Raw genomic sequence first — 19591 nt, 5'->3', positions numbered from 1 at the left:
GGGACATTTGCTGAACCATCAGAGTTGGGGCAATATGGGTATCAAACTTTATGGTTTTTGATACTGGATATGAAATTTGACATTTCGGCAGTAGTGGCCACAATCCGGAGTGGCCGGAGGCCCCGGGGATGTTCCGATGGGGGGACATTTGCCGGACCGTAAGAGTTGGGGTAGGGCGTCCAATTTTCCCGGGTTTTGAATTTCCCGGGAAACGGGAAAAATATTTTTGGAATCCCGGGAATTCCCGGGACCCCGGGAAATTTTTGAATCAGTAATAAAATCTATGTTTCATTATATTTGTTATGTTTTCAAGCTTAAATTCATAGAATTAGCTTAATAATATCAAATGGTGATAATCCTTTCACTTCAATCTAAACAAAGACGACAAGTTTTTTTTTTAAAAAAGGTCCAATAAGCTTTTGTCTTCCATGTGTTTATAAAACTTATTTAAAAAAAAACTTTGGAAATCTTTTAATATTTTTTTCTTTTATATATATTTTTATATGATATGACTAAAAAAGCTTAAAAAATTTATTTTATATGTCTAAAAAAAAAAAAAAACGACAATAAATAAAATGATAACAGTCAATATAAAATTTTAGATAAGTTTTGAATTCATTGTTCTATATAAAACATATTTTACAAATTTTCTTCAAGTTACTACCGCCAACCGAGGGAAAATCAGAATTACAGTCTAAATATGTACAGGAGATTTTAGAGCAATACATTTGGAAGTACATTTTTTTTGTTCTGTTCCTGTTTTAACCGAAGTCATCCAAAACGTCATGCAATTATTTTTTGCTTTAATAGCTGTATTTATTCGTTACATTTGTACTTATTTGCCCAAGATGCCGGTTTTTGATTATAAATACGTAAATATATCCAGTCTTAAAAAAAAATAATAGAGAAAAAAATTAATGCACTAGGCACCTGTTAATTAAAATTATAATATTTTTTCCAAAAAAGCCAATTTAATGCTGAGATTTGCTTAATACAAATTTTAATTCATTTTATTGTTCTACTAATTTCAGAACCAAATCTGAATTTCCAGACCAAAATATGATTTTTTTTCAATTTCGGGAATTCCCGGGACAAATTATAGAAAATCCCGGGATTCGGGAATTCCCGGTTTTGGAAAAATCCCGGGATTTTTGTCCCGGGAATTCCCGGGATGGACGCACTAAGTTGGGGCAATATGGGTATCAAACTTTATGGTTTTTGATACTGAATATAAAATTTGACATTTCGGCAGTAGTGGCCACAATCCGGAGTGGCCGGAGGCCCCGGGGATGTTCCGATGGGGGGACATTTGCCGAACCATAAGAGTAGGAGCAACATGGGTATCAAACTTTATCGTTTTGGATACTGAATATGAAATTTGACATTTCGGCAGGTAGTGGCCATAAACCGGAGTGGCTGGAGGCCGGGAGATGTTCCGAGCGGGGGGGGGGGGGACATTTGCCGAACCATAAGAGTAGGGGCAATATGGGTACCAAACTTTATGATTTTTGATACTGGGTATGAAATTTGACATTTCAGCAGCAGTGGCCACAATCCGAAGTGGCCGGAGGCCCCGGGGATGTTCCGATGGGGGGACATTTGCCGAACCATAAGAGTAGGGGCAATATGGGTATCAAAATTTATGGTAATTATGAATCTAGTGAATCTTGGGAAATTTGGACCAGACAATGTAATCGAAAATTTCAACAACCATCTTGCAAAGTTCTTTGTCATACTGGTCATGTGTAACATAACCACCTGCACCTTTTTTGTCCAAAACGTATTCAAAAATATTTTTTTTCCAAAGATGTTTTTTTCGCATTTATGTTTTTTGTGAGAAAAAATTGAATTAGAAAAGCGAGTATTTTTTTTTGAGTGCAACAAAGTTCCAAGCAACTTTGCCAAAGACACAAAATTGATCATCATATGCGTTCTCAAATTCAATTTTCAAGTATGCAACTTTCTGAAGGAAACACCTCAGCATATAAATTGTAAAGCTTGCAAAGTTTTCTTAATTTTTAGATTTTTTTTTCAATCTGACTCTTAATGCTAAAAGTTAAATAAATAGTTTTTCTCAAGGTCATCTAGGGGAACAGCATCTAACTCCAGCGTGCCTCTAATGTTGGCAGGTCTGAACTTTGACATCCAATTAAAGCTAATTAAAAGCGTTTGAGCTGAAATCGAGTGATAAATAGTTCAATAAGAAGTGAGCAAGTAAGTTTCTATTAAAAGTTTTGCAAAATAAGTTGTTTAAATAGTGAAAATCAGCGAATTGGTTGGAGTTAGGAGCGAGTGCTTAACCTGCCAAACATACGAGAATTTCCCCCAAAAAGCCTTCATTTTGAAACCAGCGATATCTTGGAAGCTATTTGTTCGATTTTTAATATTGAATCTGAAACTTTGGCGAATTCATTGCTCTTTTCTATAAAAATATGTTCGAAAATAAAAAAAAAAAAGCGATCATTTCAAGTGTCCAGCATAAGTGTTTTTAGCTCGTTTGAAAGATTACACAACTTGACATTTTTGAAGTTGTTGTCAGTAAGTAAAATTTCATTTAGTTGCAGGGAATTCACCAAAAATTCAACTCTGTCGATTGGAGCGTGTTCCGGGAACCCAAATCCATCATACCTGGACGAAACTGAGGCGTTTAATGTCAGCAACTTCAAAAATGTCGAGTTATGTTATTCTTGATTCTGAAATTCCATTTTTTTATAAACAAGAGCAGACAATTTCACAAAATCGACCCTATAGTTCCCAAGATGTTGCTAGTTACTATTTTTGAACAGTCTTTATCATAACTAAAGGGTGACGGAAATTCGGGAAATTCGGTCGAGACTCCCGGGAAATTTTAAATTCATACATATCGAAGCAAAATAATATAAACTAGTCAGCAAACATTTGAAAAAATCAAAATTGTTTCGAACATTGAATGTTCAATGTTTGATGTTTAAGTTCGAATAAACTAATGCTTCTCTAATCTTCTTATTCAGAAAGTGTTACTTATCAACAATTCCAAAAACTATAATTGAGAGAAACCAAAATAAAATCGACCCCAAAATTTACTTTAAAAAATATTTAGCAGTTACACCCCAGAAATGAAATCAAACGGTTTATTTTCAAATATATTTTTTATTCTTTCTAAGAGGCAAAGTTAAGTTCAATTCCTATATCTTCTCTCGACGTAGCATTATCGAGTTTTTTTTGTGAACATATGTATTTTCCTGATAACTGCAAATATGTCTTCAATGAATATTAACAGTTGACGTTACCTAATCCACCTTTAGGTGGTTGGTGCCTTCCTCGCATTCATAAAGTGAATACACTACACAGCATCAAAAAAGGGTATAAATAACACTTATTTTTATTAATATCTGAGATCCGGCCTAAAAAAGTGTATTAAAAACACTAAAGTACTTATAACTTTTGATAGGGTAATCAGATCTTCAATCTTTTGTGCTCGTTGAAAAAGGACTTTCAAATACCTTTCTAAAAATGTATGATCAGACGGGTTTTCTTACAAAAACCACCCTTTTTTACAATATTTCAAACTCTAGCCAAATCGTTTTTAAGCATAACTTTTGGAGTACTTTTCTAAACTTCATAATATTAACTAGGGTCTTGTGGGACACCAAGACGGATCGAATGAGACCAAAACGGTCCAAATTGGTTCAGCCAGTCCCGAGATAATCGTGTGCACATTTTTCGGTGCACGGACTTACAGACATACACACGCACAGACATTTGTTCAGAATTTGATTCTGAGTTGATAGGTATACGTGAAGATAGGTCTACGAGGTCAAATAAAGAAGTTCATTTTTCGAGTGATTTTATAGCCTTTCCTCATTGAGGTGAGGAAGGCAAAAAACAGTTCAATTTGTTGTTTTGAGTCGTTGTTTATCTTATCTCCCGATACTGGGAAATTATATATTAGCTACATCAGTTTTTTTTTAACAAAAATCAAATAATGGCCTATCTACAATCACTTAGCTTAGAATAGTTAAGTAAAGTAAAACTTAGAAAATGTACACAACTTACGGCCGTCATCCACAATCAACTTAGAAAATTTGCTGGGCTTATATACGTTGCTATGCAGTTGTTTGTTTACCTTTGATATGGAAACGTCAACTTACCGTAGATTTTGAAATTTTCCAAACCATACGTCAAGTTTCTAATTTTATTCCTTTTCATTGTAGAAGATCAGATTCATTTCCATTGATTCAAACTCCTAAGCTAAGTGAAATTTTCTAAGTTAAGTGATTGTAGATAGGCCATAACGAGTTTGTGCAACTTTTAAAAAATCACTCAGTACGAATTAAGATTCGTAAATATTTTAAACTACAATTTTAAGTCTTAAAAAGCTCAAGAAACGATTTTGTATTCGCAGATTCAGAAAAGATCAAAAGGTTCATCAAAATAATGAGGCTACTTAAATTGATGTTTCATAGAATTAGTATCAATGAATTGTAACTTAATTCATTAAAAAGAAACAAATTTATTCCTTTTCATTTTGAATTTTGGCACTAATGCCATAGTAAAAAAACTCACGGGTCCCGAGAATTCCCAGGAAATGGCAAAATTCAACTCTCGATTCCCGAGAAATTGAAAATCTCGAGAATCGTCACCCTCTAATCATAACCTACAGCTTTGCCGAAGACACCGAACTGATCAGAAAATTCCTTCTCAAGATAAAGATTTTCGAATAAAAATTGTATGGAGCATTACATTGAAAAAGTAATGATGCAAAGTTGCTTATTTTGCCATAAGGAATGCATGAAAAATTGCGAAATTCTAAAGAATTACTCTTATGACATAATGCAGGTCGTGTTTAAATAATCAGTCACCTCTAGAACAAGCTACGTCCTTCCTCTTTTAAACCGAGATGAAGGTAGAGATTTTTGTGCCCAGTTGCTACGGAATTTTTCACTTATTTTTTAACTTTTATCATTTTTTTCGTTCTTCCGCTTCACATAAAAACACGAATTCACTTCAAAACTTGGGGTACCCGAGTCATTGATATTGAGATAAAGTTTAAAAAAACTCGTTTGTAAAATTATACGATTAAACGAAAGGCTCAAACTTGTAGGGAAACTCAGTTCACAGTTCACGTTATGAGTGAACTAACATTGTTAATGATTATATGTTATTATATTATCGATTAGTTCATAGCCTACGTTTCGCCGTCATTTAAACTCTCAGCTCACAATCATATCGTTTGAACATGCAATAAATCATTCATATTTCATGTGATTAGCCTTCATAAGTTTTCCATCCATTGGAGGGAGTGAGTAGTAAAATCAATACCTCAGGTCAGTTCACAGGCACTGTTATCACAATAAATTATTGAAAACTCTAAGAGTCCCTTCTAAATTTGACCACCTTAAACTCTACTGTGCTTACTATCGTACTCCCCATTAGAAGCTGCACGTTTTCCGATTAAGCGCCACACCGCGTGTGCTCGAATGCAAAAGGATAGATAAGCGGACAAACTTTTTTCCGAGGAAAACGAGGGAGCCTCCGCTCTCTCTCACACACACTCTCTCTCTCGGTGTTTTCCATTCTCTCCTGAGGCCGATCCTTTGACGTGCTGCTGGAAAAGCACGTTGTTGCCTTTTTCCAGGACGCCTTTTTCTCGTGTGTTTGTACTACGCGATTCTGCTTGAATCTGCTTGCGAATCTGCCAGCCAGGAGAGTTGTGCCGTTTTCTCCGACAAATCCTCTCCTCCTCCTCCTCCTCTTCCACCCTATCAAAACTTTGTTGTTGGGCCCGAATTCGGGCAGCAGGGCGTCCGGAGACCACCGGAACCACGACCGACTCCCAGTTAGCCAGTTAGTCGACGTTCGTGTCCTTTGCCAAGAGCAACCAACGGAGAGAGTGCTGCCGCTTCGCCGTCGCCGTGAGTCGTGAATTTTGGATGTGCTGAGTCGGATTCTTCGTCGTCGTAGCTGTTTCAAGGCGCGGAGGAGGCTCGTCTGTGGTTTTCTTGGTGCTTCTTGGAGGTTATCCGCCGTGAAGAGTTCAAAACCTCCCTCGTAGGTTCAACCCAGATATTTCGGGGGTCGTGTGGAAGAAGTCACGGGGCAGGTGAAGTGTATTAAGGGGAAGTGCAGTTTGCGGGAACTTTTTGTGTTCGTCGAAGAAGCGGGGGTGATTGGCTTGAGTTCTACGTTCTACACGGTGATTTCAAGTGTTCTAGAGGAGAAAGTTTGGTTCGCTGCACACGGGTGTTCTACGTGAGCTATAGCTTGCACAAGTGAGCCAGTGAAAGTGTGCTAAAAGCCTTCTTGAAAGTCCGTAAGTGATTCCGACGCCGCTGAAGTACCGTTTTGGGGGTCGTGGGCGTGAATCCACGTGAATATTTAACGGTCGATTTCATCCGGTCGTGTAAATTACAACCTAACCTCAACGGTGCGTTGCGTGTACGGCAGTGTGCGTGTTCCCCACCACCACCACCGCGCAGATAACAGCGAGGTGTGATTTAAATAAATTAGAGGGGTTCCGGACGCCGCGGTAGGGTTAACCGCAGCGCATACCAGCGTGGTCCACGTGGATTTAGAGGAGGCAAGGTGTATGCTCGGACAGTCGTGTTGAATGGCACCCACGATCAACCCGGCGACGCATCCGATCAAAATGCTCCAGTTTAACACCAACAACAACTCGCGGGCCAGCTCGATGCGGCGCCCGGATACGACCGCGTCCGGGTCGTCCATGTACACCGCAGGTGAGTTGAGGATGTGGTGGACCGTAACACGGCACGCGCTTTTTCGGGTTGTTACGCGCACTGTTAGGGTGGCTTGCATGTGTGGGTGCGTGGGAATGGGGATTGTTTTGCTTTAGTTGGCTACGCACACCACCCTAGTTGTAGTTGAACACCGTAGCTTAAAGAGCATTAAATTTAAAGGTATATAATTTTAGAAAATAAATGGTTAACCTCATTTATTGCATCATTGTGCAATAACCCAAATGCGTTGTGAAAACAATATAATAGGGATTCATTAAATATTTTGGATAATATGTATAATTTTTACAAAGGCATTGTCCATAAATTACGTTATGATGGATAATTTTGGCATTTTCATGGTTGATACTTAGCGAGTATTTTCTAAATGGTCAAAGGAACAATGATTAATAATAATTTCAAGTGATAGGGAACCTTCCATAAACCACGTAGAGTAATCCTCTGATGCTTTAGACAACGATTATTTGTTCGATGTTTTTTATTTGGTTGAAACTTTGTGTGTACCTTTTCAAAGACCAAAAAAAAAAACTTTTTGCATTGATCAATGCCTTTTTTGAGAAATTCAATTTAAAATAATGAATAAACTTTAAGGGACCATCCAAAAACCACGCGGAAACTTTTTTGGAAATCCCCCCCTCCCCCTTGTGGACAAAAAATACTTTTTTGTTTGGAGCGTGGACAATCACCATACCCCCCCCCCCTCTTCCAAAGTGTCAACGTAGTTTATGGATGGTCCCTAAGGAAAATTACTCAAAAAAATCTGTTATTCAATCAACTGAATTTTCATCAAAAAATCTACTTTTTTATTGTGTAGGGTGCAGTAAGACCGTCCGTGGTCCGGGACCGTGGTGTAGGGGTAAGCGTGGTTGCCTCTCACCCAGTCGGCCTGGGTTTGATCCCGGTGGCAAATTTTGAGACGAGATTTGTCTAATCACGCCTTCCGTCGAACAGGGAAGTAAATGTTGGCCCCGGTCTAACCTAGAGGTTAGGTCATTAGCTCAGTCCGGGTGTAGGAGTCGTCTCCTGCCTCGGTGGAGTCGCTGGTAGGCAGTTGGACTCACAATCCAAAGGTCGTCAGTTCGAATCCCGGGGTGGATGGAAGCTAAGGTGTAAAAAGAGGTTTGCAATTGCCTCAACAATCAAGCCTTCGGACACCTAGTTTCGAGTAGGAATCTCGCAATCGAGAACGCCAAGGCAAAGCTGTAGAGCGAATGAATTGATTTGATTTTTTTTGTGCAGTAAGAAAAAATCAAATTCTTAGCTAGATTTATATAAGGCACTAATCAAATTGCTTTAGAGCTATGCTACTGTTTAAATTGAAAATCGGAAAATCATGAAAATTTATTTCAATGAGTTTCAGGATATTGGATTTTAATGATTTTGTAAGAAATTGTCTTTGTCCGTTTATTTGCAAATAAAGTTTCGTTTCTACGGCATTTTTGAAATAAATAAACATAATTTGTTACAAAACCAATCGTAAAATCAAAAAAAAAAAAAAATATAAAAAAAAAATCATAAAATAATAAAATCATAAAATCATAAAATCATAAAATCATAAAATCATAAAATCATAAAATCATAAAATCATAAAATCATAAAATCATAAAATCATAAAATCATAAAATCATAAAATCATAAAATCATAAAATCATAAAATCATAAAAACATAAAATCATAAAATCATAAAATCATAAAATCATAAAATCATAAAATCATAAAATCATAAAATCATAAAATCATAAAATCATAAAATCATGAAATCATAAAATCATAAAATCATAAAATCATAAAATCATAAAATCATAAAATCATAAAATCATAAAATCATAAAATCATAAAATCATAAAATCATAAAATCATAAAATCATAAAATCATAAAATCATAAAATCATAAAATCATAAAATCATAAAATCATAAAATCATAAAATCATAAAATCATAAAATCATAAAATCATAAAATCATAAAATCATAAAATCATAAAATCATAAAATCATAAAATCATAAAATCATAAAATCATAAAATCATAAAATCATAAAATCATAAAATCATAAAATCATAAAATCATAAAATCATAAAATCATAAAATCATAAAATCATAAAATCATAAAATCATAAAATCATAAAATCATAAAATTATAAAATCATAAATTCATGAAATCATAAAATCATAAAATCATAAATTCATGAAATCATAAAATCATAAAATCATAAAATCATAAAATCATAAAATCATAAAATCATAAAATCATAAAATCATAAAATCATAAAATCATAAAATCATAAAATCATAAATCATAAAATCATAAAATCATAAAATCATAAAATCATAAAATCATAAAATCATAAAATCATAAAATCATAAAATCATAAAATCATAAAATCATAAAATCATAAAATCATAAAATCATAAAATCATAAAATCATAAAATCATAAAATCATAAAATCATAAAATCATAAAATCATAAAATCATAAAATCATAAAATCATAAAATCATAAAATCATAAAATCATAAAATCATAAAATCATAAAATCATAAAATCATAAAATCATAAAATCATAAAATCATAAAATCATAAAATCATAAAATCATAAAATCATAAAATCATAAAATCATAAAATCATAAAATCATAAAATCATAAAATCATAAAATCATAAAATCATAAAATCATAAAATCATAAAATCATAAAATCATAAAATCATAAAATCATAAAATCATAAAATCATAAAATCATAAAATCATAAAATCATAAAATCATAAAATCATAAAACTTCAAATTGAAAAATTAAGCGTATTTGAAATTTTGTTTTCCCTCAGGTTTCCAAGCTTTCCAAGGTAATGTAACACCAAACTAGAGGTTCGTCACCATCGTTGTTTGCTAGTACCGACTCCTGGGTGGGACTAGCAAATAAACAACACCGACCTGGGCTCCGGAAAAGTTTGGGAAAGTAATTCTACTTTGGTCAAAGTTTTCCCTCTTTTTTTTTACATCATTTTCTTTTCGCAGCAGCCGAGATGTGCTTCAGTTATTATTATGTTCCGCTCCGGGGAGCTAATTAGTGAAAGTGGGAATGCGTGTCCGTCCCCGGGAAAAAAAGGTTGCGGCGCTGGTGTTGCTGTCCCGTGCTAGGTGCTTTGAGGTTATGGGTCGAGCATACTAATAATGTTAACTATTTTCTCAGTTTTATGGAGGGGAAGAAGATTATTTTCACTCCCTACCCGGAATGACCACTAGGATGTCTGTATTGGGGAGGTGGGGGATTGCACAGTTTTTATGCCTCAACTCTTAATTACATCTGTTATTCATGAGATAGCATCATCATGGGGATCGTATCGATGAGAGAACCATATCGTAAATTTATTTGCAATGGAAATTTTAACGACCGAGGTTATCTTTTGTTTGCATCGTCCATCACAGGCGGGGAGTGCAAAATTGTGTTCTGTTTGGTTTAATTGAATGAAAATTACGATCAGTAAATATCTCATTTCAGTTTCGGATGGGAACAATATTAAGGTTTGAGTTATGTTTGCTTGTTTAGGATGCAGACATAAATTAAACAATATAAATGTTAATTGAATACAGAACTTCATTGAATTTGTCTACTAAGCTATAAAAATTCAATTAAGTGAAAATGCATTGTAGCTGTTAATCTTAGAAAAAAAATAACAGGAATTCGTCGAATAATATCTAAAATATTTTCAAAATTACTTCACTTTATCACACAGAACCACAAGAAAAATGCCCATAATGTTGCATACCAGGCAGCACATGGACTGCGACCATGCAACATTTGCATCAAATCATATTTTTCTACGTGGGCCGGTGGCCATTCCTCTCAGCCTGATTCATGAGCTTTGGGCCAAGTTTTTTTTTTCTGAGGCCAAATTCTTTCTCGGAAGTCTAGCCAAGCTGGGACCGCCGCCGCCGAGCTCATTTCGTTTATTACTTTGCGGAAGTTGCCGGCAAATTAAACACCAGCAGCAACAGTCCAGGTTGTTCTCAACCAAGTCTAGCTTGGTTGCAAGGGAATGTTAGAGTGGTGCATTTTTTGGAATAAGGTTAGAAGCCAAAAGATTTAACATGAATGCTTCTTTGCATAAATTAAAAATGTTGACTTTTGCTTTGATAATAACTTCATGTTGACTTGTGATTTTTTTTAACATTTAGATTATATTATGAATACCGGGTCCGGTGGTGTAGTGGCTAGCGTGGTAGCCTCTCACCCCAGTAAGGCCTGGGTTCAATCCCAGACGGACTCGGTGGCATTTTTCGAGACGATATTTGCCTGACCACGCCTTCTATCGGATGGGGAAGTCCATTTGCGCAATAAAGAGTTTGGGTGACTCACCACACATAACCTTCGGACTCCTAGAAATGAGCAGAAACTTGCAACAGAGACCACAAAAGACCCGGGGGTCGTTAAAGTGGATTACTTTGCTTTTTTATGAATACTGTAAAAGCAAATTTTAGCAAAATATTTGTATGAAATCAATCCTGAGGCTGGCTACGAAATTATGGTATAGTATATCTTATAAACCCTTAGTCGAATTTATGAAACTTTAGACTCATGATGAAATGATTGAAATAATTTTCTTATTTTTTTAAAATTCTTCATTTACATTTTCAGAATTGTGCATTCACCTAATTTGGCAATTTATTTCTCGAATTCTTGAGCAGGGTGGAAAATATTGTGCTGTTTAGTTTAGAGGATTGATATATATATATTATAGTTTAGACTGTTTCAGCTGTAAACTAGATTGATTGATAATACAATCTAAATCATAGATTCGTAGACTTTTGTATGAATTTGAAAATAAGTTAATGTAACATGGTTATGATTTAATCAAAACTTTTTATCACACTTTTATCACGTAAAAAACTCTAAAATTTATGACTTTTGCATAGAATCAATTTTATATTTGATAACAACTTTGAACTTAGTATAACTTTTTTAAACTCTTGGATTCTCATTCAAGTCACAATGTGGCAAACACATTTTCAATGAGCAGAATGCAATTACTCAACAGCTTGGAAATTGATAAAAAAGTACAAGATTTCCCTCACTTGAACAATACACACAAGCCCGTGTAGCCTAGTTCGTGCCGGAATGTGGTGGTTATTGCTTGGCCACGCGGGAGGGCATTACCGGCGCTGGTGGTGGTGGTGGTGCCATTTTATGAACGAATGCAGTGGGCTTAGTTTGAGGTAAGCATGTGTGTTTGTTGATGTGTGTGTGTGTATTTTTTCCTAGCGCGCGCTCACTTTTTGCTCATTTTTTCTCAACACTAACTTCTTTTCCCCCAAGTGGGTGGTGAAGGTGATGAAAGAGGAGTGGGGGGAGGGCGGAAATTCATTGTTGTAGATGTGTGGCTTTTCCGCCACAGCTTTTCTTTTCACGATCCCTTCCTGTGTGTGAGCGCGCGCCACAATAATGTAAATACACCATACTTTTGCTCTATAGTGCTGGTGGTTTTTTTTTTGCTGTTGCCATTTGGGATGAAGCTGATGCCTTTGCTCGGCCGTTGGGCTTTCTAAGCCCGGTGATTCTGTCGTAAAGTGAGCCGGGGGTTCTCTTTTGAAACTGTCATGTACTCTTGTTTAGATTTACGATTCTTTAAAACATTATATTTCTACATTAGACACATTCCGCCGTGACGTTGCAACGCCTTGACTTTTCTTTTTTCAGTATTTCGGCTGTAACTAAAAAAATACATTGAAAAGGTACTGTTGCGACGGAGCGCGTTCGAAGCAGCCCCCTGTTCAACGTCATTGGTCTTTGTTTGTGTTGCTTTGTCAGGTGCCCGTGCTGTCGCTTGGCAAGAATCAGAAGTTGAAAACAAACTGAAGCAAGCGGGAGCACGGGCGCAGCTGGGAACGAGAATCCGTTCCAGCTGTGAAAAGACACCGAAGTTGTGAGTAAATTATATCTTGTGAACTTTATTTGTTATTAATTAAGAAAATATAGCTTTTTAGCGTACGGAAAATGGAAGGAAGTTTCATTTAGTTCAGCTCAGAAAACTGGTGCCCGTCACTCTTTAGCCGCTCGTTTCAACACTAAAAAGAACTTCGACAAGACTGGCCGAAGTTCGGGGGCCTACGACCACGATCGGAAGCGGGAAAGGCGCGGCGACAGTGGCACGAGGACGTCTTTTCAACCGGAGCGGTTGCTGAAGAGCTGCATCACTGAAGGCTGGTGCAATGGCTGTCGAAACGAGGTGACAAAATGGAGTCGGTGAGGCAAGGACTTGCAAAGGGGGTTGTGACAAAGTGATCACCCGTGGCCCATAAATAGAGCCAAAAGTGGTCGGGCACGGGTGTGAGACGGAGGTCAACAGGCGACCCCGCAACGAAGAGTGCTCATCGGCTCCAAGTTGCAGATGACGTCAGCAGTACCAAAGGTCAGCACAGCATCTTCAGGACGCGCAGCAGTGACTAGGCGTAAAACTCCAGCTTTGGCAAGGAAGAAGTTTTACGGGGGGGAGTGTTGCGACGGAGCGCGTCCGAAGCAGCCCCCTGTTCAACGTCATTGGTCTTTGTTTGTGTTGCTTTGTCAGGTGCCCGTGCTGTCGCTTGGCAAGAATCAGAAGTTGAAAACAAACTGAAGCAAGCGGGAGCACGGGCGCAGCTGGGAACGAGAATCCGTTCCAGCTGTGAAAAGACACCGAAGTTGTGAGTAAATTGTATCTTGTGAACTTTATTTGTTATTAATTAAGAAAATATAGCTTTTTAGCGTACGGAAAATGGAAGGAAGTTTCATTTAGTTCAGCTCAGAAAACTGGTGCCCGTCACTCTTTAGCCGCTCGTTTCAACAGGTACATATGTTATTACAGATTCGGAAAGTATATTAAATTTCCTATAAGAAACAATGTTGAAACAATATTTTAAGCGAATATTCTATTTTTGAGAGGGGAATATGTAGCGTGACGTTGCAACGCGTGACTTTTTCTCAATCCTGACCTGATTCATGTTTCGCCATCAACTCTGCTCTGTTAAATGGCAAATTTGGAGTTCTTCTTCCATTTTTAGTGTAAAATTGGCCAACAAATCGAATGCAATCATTAGTTTTTCGAAAAAATCAAACCTTGATTTTTAAAGACCATTTAAATTTCGTGACGTTGCAACGCACTGTTTTGGAAAACAGGGTTTTTCGTTGCGTTGCAACGTCACGAAATTTTAGTTTCAAAATAAATCATAGTTTTTGTTAGGCTGAACAACTGTAGGTTAAAATTTGATTATAAGACATTAATAGACAGTACAAGGACATGTGAATTGATTGGCCTGCCCATGTTAGACCCCTCCCCCCCTCCCCCTATTCTGCTTTCACAGTTGCAGTACGATTTACGAAGTTTTCCAAGCATTTTCAAAGTAAAAAAAAATGTATTATTCCATTATCACGAAGGACAGACCCCCCCCCCCCACTCCCACCTCCTCTATCCATGTTATGGGGCGTCCATGCATTACGTAACGCCGTAATATCAAGGGGGAGGGGGGCGGGGTTCGAGGATTTATACAAAAAAATGTATCGGAAATGTATTACCAGGAGGTGGAGGGGGTCTAAAAATATAAATGTTTTGTTACGTAATGCAAGCACGCTCCCTTAATATTTTAATCGTTTTGGGAAATTTACAAAACACGTGGAAGTTTTAAAAGGAAGGTATGGAGCTTCAAGTTTTCAGGAGGGCAGAAATTCATTACTAAAGTGCCCATATCGTTTGTTGATGGCCCCTAAGGGGTGATCTGCAAACAACGTAACTTATTTTGTTGACTTATGTGCTTTTTAAACTAAATTTGAGGAAATAATAAAACTGTTTACCTGCGCAACATAACATTTTTAATTGCGAACATCTAAACGTTGCATACAACTTATTTAGGTAAGGGTTCGTCCAACAACAAAGTGACAAAAGTTTGTAAAAAAACAATCGAATCACGTAATTATTATTGTTTGGTGAATTTCACCGTAATTTGGCCGACATAAGGGTGTGCGATAAAAAAATTCGTTGCGTTGTATTAGAATGAACCCTCTCATAAATCAGTTTATCATATAGGGGCCATCCAGTAACCACGTGATTATTTTTTTGAAAGTTTTAGAATTTTTCCCCATTGTGAACATCGGTCTATTTTGATTTACTCAACAAGTTTTATAAAACACCTACTTTTTTTCGAGTTGCTACAAACCTAAGTGACGGAATATGTGAATGACCCATGTTTAATTTTTCTGTAAATAGGCTCGGAAACATTATATAAAAAATATATATAATATTTATTATCCTTTGATCTCCAACAATCAACTACGCATACACCTTTTTTGCCATGTGATCAATATGATTTAAAATTTCGTGACGTTGCAACGCAAACATAAACCTGTTGTAACTTTGGATCTAGACAACCAATTTAGTCGCTCTAGGTTGCATTTGAAAGCTCTTTCCAAGTACAAAGAGCATCCGAAATATCAAAATGATTGAATGTTTAGTTTTCTGTTGACATAAACAACTGTCCCTTTTTCGTGACGTTGCAACGCAATAAAATGGTAAACTTACACTAGTTTGAAAAAATACTTAACTTAACATAAACTGTAAATCCATGACATTTCCGTTTAGTACATCTAAAAACCTACAAAATGCAATCAAAAGAATAATTTTTGGATTTTATTTCGCTTAAAACCAGCAGTTTTTAGAAAAATGTTTTAAAACGCTGATTTTATCACGAATTGTTGCATAACTTAACTAACTTGTACATAATGATATTCAAAAGTTCAATTAATGAAAACCATGATTTTTGAAGCTTCAAGTTGTCTAGAATCGAGGAAAAATATCCAAATAGCTCATACACGCTTTTCAAAATTTCATCCTAAGGTGTACATTGCCGGAGAATGTGTCATTAATATTTTACTTGGTCTACAATTGAAAACTCTTTGAATTTGGATATATTTTCAAATTTATCAAGTGTTTGTCAGGTGCGAAATTCTCCATCAAAACCGGAAATCAATTTAATATTTTAAAATAGTGTCATGGTTGTTCGTTTTTTTGAAATCTGTACCCTACTTTTTTCTAAAATTTATCCCTGAATTGCTACGTCAAAAAAACAAAAACAAATTTTTGTTTTCTCTAAATGTGGCTTAGATTGTGAGTTACAGTTTTGGTGTCTTAGACAATGTAGCTTGGATTGGCAAGCTCAATAACATTCTAGAGGACGAAATTTTTTTTTGCAATTCCGTCGTGAAACTACTTACTTTTCCTATCATTCTTGAACGACGAAATAGCCTACTTTTCTGTACCAAAAATAACAGAATCGAATAGCAACACTTTCCAAAATAAATGCTGAAAAGTTCTACTTTTCAGCACTCAAATGGGTGCTGAAAAGTTGAACTTTTCAGCACTTGTTTCGAAAAGTAACACTTTTCAACATTTTTTTGATTTAAACGATTTATTGACAAAATACATGAAAATTTGACATAAAATTTCACTCAGTGTGTGTTTTTTGAATTGCAAAAAATGTTGTATGGAACTCGATGCAAAACTTGATTTTTTCAGCGCTCTTCGTATTTATCCAACTCGGTGAACCTCGTTGGATAAATGTACGACTCGTGCTGAAAAAATCCTCTTTTTGCAACTTGTTGCATAAACTACTATTAAAAATATTCCTGAAAAGTAATATTGAAAAAACTTTTATCGTGAATCAACCTAATTTCAACCAAGCCAAAATTTGCCCCTTCTAATTTGCAGCAATTCTTCTAAAGACACCAAAGCTCCACAACGGTTCCATTTTTCCGAAAATTGATTTTCCACGTAATTTTGCGATCTGGACCACTATGCATTGTATAACACTGATTTATGCGTTTTTTTATTTTTTATTTTGGGACCACATATTGCTAGAAAACGAAAAATAAAAAAAAAGCATAACTGTAATCATGTATAAAGCTTTTTGAGATACTTTTTATTTAAATGTTTCTAAAAATTGCCAATTCAATATATCATCCAAAACTTAGTTTTGAAAATTATGCGTGTTTGTTCGAAACTTACCAAAAAAGCACTAATTTTTCGAAAAATAAGTGAAAATTATTGGTCTTTTTTCCATTCTGCGATTTCATTTAAAAAAAAATTGAGTAGTTGATACCTGCTTGCATACCAAATGCATTTTCTCAATTTTTGATACTGCCATTTTGGCTGTCATCTTGGGTTTAAACATTCTTAGTGTCTTTAGAGTATTGTTTGGTCCATATTCAAGCTCGTCAATCAAACATAAAACAACCAAAAATGTTTTTAACGATGCATGATTTTTTAGATTTTTTTTTATTTTTTTTTGCTATTGGTAACCTTTTAGTTACAAGCAATAATTGTTCCAAAATGGATTATGATTAGGGCTAGTGCTTTTTTGCGATTTCACGGAAGCCGCGTATTCCGTGAAAAATGCCATTGGCCGTGAAATTTAATCAACACAGTGCTTGGTTAATTTAGATGTCATTTTTTAAAGATATTGATCATAAAATATGTATCGATCTATCGAAATGTTGATTTTCACATGTAAGTATACAGCGGAATGACCTTCGATTGAAACATGCCATGGATAACACAATGTGAAATTCAATAAAAGAACACAAAAGAGTTTAAGCTTTTTAACTCTGTTAAATTTAGTAAAATAACGATGAATAAATTGTATTGTGTTACGGCAGTAAAAATTCAAAATGAGTTGAATATTTTAGGTAGTAGTTAAGTTTTTTTATTCATTTTATAATTACAATTCATGTTTATCAAAATTACATTTTTAATGTTTTTTAATTTTTTTTTGGTTATTATCAATACCCATTACTGCAAAAACTATTACAAAACCTAAACTTATTCGATAAAATCAAATAGAATAATTCTACTTTTGGTGAATTAAGAATGGTTTTCTTTAGGAGATACTTAAGAAAATTATTTAAATATTAAAATTCAGATGCAAAACTGGGCAAAATTGAACCCATACACAAATTGCATTGAATATTTTGTGTCAGAGGGTAATATTTTGTTTTTTGAGCAAGCAACTCTTCATTGTTCATACATCTAAAAAAGTTGATTTAATAGCGGAAAACGGCAAAAGTGATGATAATTGGTCGAACGGCTTAGTGTGATAAAAATGGATTTATTTCCCCTATGCCAAAATCTATTTTAATTTGTGAGAAAAATTAATTAAGAATATTCAGGGATTTTTTTCCGTGTACCCAAAAAAGCAAAGCAATCCACTTTAACCCCCGGGTCTTTTGTGGACTCTGTTGCAAGTTTCTGCTCATTTCTAGGCGTCCGAAGGTTATGTGTGGTAAGTCACGCAAAACCTCATTTACGCGTACCCTATTTTTCCCCAAAAAGTTCTGATCAAAACGTAAAGCTTTGCTGAAGATATCAAATTGATCATAAAAACAAATTCCAAATAATTCATGGCCAATTTGTACGTAAGGAATTGATGAGTATAGCTTCATTCTAAAAAAAATAATAATAAATTTAAAATAAAAAAAACATTGCTTTTTAATGGAAAAACTACACGAATCTTTCAAGTTATAAGTAGTTGAATGAAAAAAAAAAAAAATGGGAACCCCTGAAAAACACCACACAGGATTCCTCCGGAATGTGCCTTCCTGCGCCGTATTTGTTCACTGGATGCTGCAATACTAAAGCTTCCGGAGCTTTTCTTTGGCCACGGCCGGTTGGTCGGTGAGCTCTGGCCAACTGTCCAGCTTGCCCAGAGATAACACCGGGGTTTGGAGAGTTGGACAAAACAACAAAGGAAGAAAAAAGAAACCATACACTTTATTGTACTCTCGCTGGCTGGTCTGCCACATTTAATTCCGTTTTGGTCCCGCCGGAGAGAAAAAGATAAATTGGATAAGATTTTAATCCCCGATGATAAATAGGTCTTTAATTCGGCCGGGGAGGAAGGTCCCTTGACCAGAGCCAGCGTGCCACGGGCTAGGTTGGTCTTTTCACGGTCAAAGGACTGGCACTTTGAAGGTTTTTGGACGGGGATGTCAAATTAGAAGAGACCACAGCCAAAGCCCAGCAGTGTCTTTTGGGTGCGGGTGGCGACCTTCTTTTCTTGAAGATGTTATAGGTCGAAATGTGGTCCCGGTGCTGTCAGCCGGGGTCACACTCGGACGGTGGCTCAAATTGCGATTTTATGAGTTAAAAGTTCCAAGAAATCGGTCAATTTTGAGGAGAATTGCCTTTAAGTTCCAAGAGGTCAGGTTGACCAAATTAAAACAAAAGCTTACAAAACTACAATTGGAAGCACCGTGCATCCAGTTATATCCGGCCAAAAGCCACGGTAATCACGTGCAGTATCTTTCATCTGGTGAACACAACCAAACCCCAAAAGAACAGAGAGGAGCTTTTCTCTTGCGCAACGTGAATTGAATAAACATCGTTTTCCAATCTTAAGCCACCCGCAGGCTGTTTTCTTCAGCCTCAACGACCATGGAAAGGCAAACATCATGGCAGTTCTGCGTGTGCTGCTACACCTCAACCTCTTCTTGCTGGAGATCTGGTCTGTTTGGTGACCTCGGGGTATTTGGGGGGCAAACAAAATGAAAATATTAAGGGATGAAATGACTAGCCTAGACTCTGAGGCAAAACTCGGTGAAAGCAATTACGGCACACCACTTTTTTTTTCTTTTGCGATGTCGGAAATGGGGTTGATGGAGTGAAAAATATAGAGAAGAAGAAAAAATAAAGTTGATGAGAGAAAATGAAATTATTGAGTGATGCTGGAGTGATGAAAATTGGCTTCATTACAGCGGTACAGCGTGCAGTGGCAGTGATTGCGATGATGGTGATGATGGTTTGAGTGGAATGGAATGGAAATTGGTATTCTTTGTTGAT

The 19591-nt window shown here is 36.0% G+C and overlaps 1 protein-coding gene and 1 long non-coding RNA gene across 2 annotated transcripts in view; both read left to right on the top strand.

The window, feature by feature from the left end:
* The window catches only part of LOC120414119 (band 7 protein AGAP004871), a 420902-nt gene that overhangs the window by 72215 nt on the left and 329096 nt on the right, over window positions 1-19591 (top strand). The window lies entirely within an intron of this gene.
* On the top strand, window positions 12505-13567 carry LOC120414121 (uncharacterized). The gene is made up of 3 exons (XR_005605033.2): window positions 12505-12655; window positions 12709-13412; window positions 13466-13567. It is a non-coding gene; the product is annotated as an uncharacterized LOC120414121 (long non-coding RNA).

Source organism: Culex pipiens, chromosome 3, assembly GCF_016801865.2.
Source record: "Culex pipiens pallens isolate TS chromosome 3, TS_CPP_V2, whole genome shotgun sequence".
Classification (NCBI taxonomy): domain Eukaryota; kingdom Metazoa; phylum Arthropoda; class Insecta; order Diptera; family Culicidae; genus Culex; species Culex pipiens.
This window is presented reverse-complemented; position numbering and strand designations above follow the sequence as displayed.